Consider the following 3479-nt stretch of genomic DNA (forward strand, 5'->3'; position numbering starts at 1 on the left):
GTCCGCCCATTCCTCCAGCCTGTCTATGACCTCTAGAACTCTATCACTATCCTCCTCACTGTTCACTATACTTCCAAGTTTTGCGTCAGCTGCAACTTTTCAAATTGTGCCCTGAACACCCAGGCCCAATCATTTAGATATATCAAAAAATGCAGTGGTCCTAGAACTGACCCCTGGGGAACACCACTGATTACCTTCCTCAAGTCCGAAAAGCAACAGTTCACCACAACTCTCAGTTTCCTGTACTTAGCCAATTTGGTATTCATGCTGCCACTGTCCCTTTTATTCCATCAGCTTTAACTTTGTTGGCAAGTCTATTATGTGGCACTTTGTCAAACACTTTTTGAAAGTCCATGTACACCACGTCAATCGCATTTCCCTCATCAACCCTCTCTGTTACCGCATCAGAAAACTCTCTCAAGTGGGTGAGAGAGTTATTCAACAATCAGTGAGCGCACCACATTCCTTAAACAATGTTCCGATATAATATTAAAAAAATACTCTCTAACAGAAAAACTTAGAGTGTAATCAAAAGTAACAGAAAAAGCGCACTTAATTCTGAAAATAATTATTGCCCCAAAACTGGATATTCAATTCTTGAAACACTGCCCTGATATAAACTCAGGTTCGCACACTGTGAAAGCTCAGTGATCCCGCCGTGATTCAAACACACAGCATTTTACTGCAAATGCAGATACACTGGCGTTCCGCCACTAGGTCCACAGTTTGCAAGTGACACCGAATCCAGAGAAGGTAGATCGGTGCGGACCGCTGCCCGGGCTCTCGGAGTGCGAGAGGTGGATGCAGCAGCAGCCAGACTGCCTCAACAACAGCGCAGCTTCCCCGATCTCTAGTCCAGCGGAGAGCTGCTTGAGCGGTGCCTGGGAGCCGTTGAAAACAGTGGCTACAAGAGCAGCTCAGATGCTGGGTATTCTGTGGCGAGTGTCTTATCTCCTGACTCCCCGAAGCATTTCCACCACCTACAAGGCACAAGTCAGGTTTGTGATGGAATACTGTCCAATTGCTTGGATGAGTGCAGCTCCAACAAAACTCAAGAAGCTCGACACCATACAGGTCAAAGCAGCCCGCTTGATTAGCACCCCATTCACCACCTTAAACATTCACTCCCTTCACCAGCGGTGTACGGCGACTGCAGTGTGTACCATTTACAAGATGCTCTGCAGCTACTCGCCAAAGCTTCTTCAGCAGCACCTGCCAACCCCACGAACTCTACCACCTCGAAGAACAAGGGCAGCAGGTGCATAGGAACACCATCAACTCCAAGTTCCCCTCCAAGTCACACACCATTCTGAGTTGGAAATATGTGATCGTTCCTTCATCGTCGCTGGGTCAAAATCCTGGAACACCCTCTCGAGCAGCATTGTGGGAGTACCTTCATCACACGGACTGCAGCGGTGCAACAAGGTGGCTCATCACCGCCTTGTCAAGCACAATCAGGGATGGGCAATAAATGCTGGCCTTGCCAGCGATGCCCACATTCCATGAAGGTATAAAAAGAACAGCTATGCTGTGCATAATGCCACTTAATAAAGGGATTGTTCATGAAGTGCTTGACGTGATCAACGTTCCCTCCATTATCTTATTGTCATTTTGAACTTTGCAGCGAGCATTGATTCGGACAACAACAAAATTAGCACAATTTATGGCAGCGGTGGGATTCGAACCCACGCCCCCGAAGAGACTGGAGCCTAAATCCAGCGCCTTAGACCGCTCGGCCACGCTACCACGCCAGTGATGGCTTAGTTCTGATACTGGTGACTGATAATTGAAAGCTGGATCTCCTGTTGTTTTTGATTTGAGCCAAGGGCTTTGCAATGAGCCATAAGGAAATAAAAGAGCTTTCGGAGGTATATTCATGGAGCAAGGTGGTTGAGAGATTAAGGCGGTGGGTCACTAATCATCTGTGCTCTACACGCATTGTTTCGAATTCTACGATTATTGCTTTTAAGACTAAATCTTTTTCCCCTTTTTTCAACACATCCAAGACTCCTGTTTCTAAGTCCTATCCTTGCCCAATTCGCAGTGGGGCTTTTGTTTTGCTGCCTCACTCTATTTGCTGAAATAAGCAAAGTCCTCATTTCCACCCAAACTATTTCTTGCACAGAGGTGTTGAAATTTTACGATATGAGCTACGTGAAGTATCAATCAAAGTGGGCAGTGACGTCCTGGTAAATGTAACATTTCTCTTCAGATGCTGCCTGAGCTGCTGAATATGTCCAGCATTTTCTGTTTTTAATTTTGTGCTTTCACTATAGCAGTTTAGCTGACAGCACAAAACTTGCCTCAAGGGCGCAGCTCCAGGCAAAACGTTTCTGCGCTTTTCTCACACACATGATCGTGCTTAACTTTCCTACACATGATGTAAGTCAGCCGTTTCCGCCCACATTGTCCTGAGCCACGGCATTCCAAACACACTTTGCTCCTGGTATCAGGGAGTCTCAGAGTTTATCAGAGGGGATTGCAATGACAATGGGATCTCAGAGGCTGTGGGGGAATTTATGGGTTTCTGATATAGTATCACGTGGGTATGAGCGCTCTAAATGGATATCAGAGAGAGTAACTGACTCTCAGAAGGTATTGGAGAGGTTAAGGGAAATCTGGAGGTGTCAGAGAGGGTAAGGAACGCTAGGCAGGTATGAGAGAGAGTAAGGGACGCTCGGAATGTATCGAAGAGAGTAAGGGACGCTGAGGTGCTCTCAGCGAGGGGAACCAATGCTCTGTAGAGTCTCCCAGAGTGGGTAATGAATACTCAGGTTGTATCAGCAAGATTGAGGAAGGCTTAGGAGGTAGCAGCGAGGCTGGTGGAACAAGAGTTGTTATCTTCTTCACATCTCCTTGTCTAAATGTTAACATGGTTAATGAAAGCAAAGTTGAATCCGAATGTAACAGATGGTCTGCCGTGTCCCACGTGGGGTCGATGAGAAGGTAGAATAGGGCCGGACTGGACATCTGCAGCGCTCAGAGATACATTTATAACTGGCACAGATCCCCCACCCAATACATTAAATAATACTACAGACACATCTAAGTATATCAGTAACTAACAGAGGCGCAAATCACTTGCATTCAACACATTAGTAACTCTCAAATACATGTGTATCTAACATGGACACACCCAAATATATCTACAAGGAGCACAGGTAATTGATTGCTAAAACAAACTTTAATTGAGTGTCTTTAAAGCCATGATGTAAATGTGGTAGTTTACATTTTCCTTCTTCCAAAGCCATTGGAGATTGCTATGGAATGAGTTGGGTCCTATCTGATCACTTATGATGTGGAAATGCAAGTTTGAAGCACAATGGATTGATTCCACTGGCCCTGTTCTGCTGACTCCCTACACAATACATACTTACAACCAAAAAGAAACCTGCCTTAGATGGAAGTGGGCTTCGTTTTCTGGAAGGAATAAATCAACTGGGCCAAAAAATTACCTCCAGCAGGTCCAGATATAATTG

At 45.6% G+C, this 3479-nt stretch overlaps 1 non-coding gene across 1 annotated transcript; it reads right to left on the bottom strand.

The window, feature by feature from the left end:
- Positions 1-1664: 1664 nt before the first annotated feature.
- On the bottom strand, positions 1665-1746 carry trnal-uag (transfer RNA leucine (anticodon UAG)). The gene has a single exon. It is a non-coding gene; the product is annotated as a tRNA-Leu (tRNA).
- Positions 1747-3479: the final 1733 nt, after the last annotated feature.

Source organism: Somniosus microcephalus, unplaced genomic scaffold (assembly GCF_052327205.1).
Source record: "Somniosus microcephalus isolate GS21.2 unplaced genomic scaffold, FLI_Smic_1.0 unresolved_chr1, whole genome shotgun sequence".
Classification (NCBI taxonomy): Eukaryota; Metazoa; Chordata; class Chondrichthyes; order Squaliformes; family Somniosidae; genus Somniosus; species Somniosus microcephalus.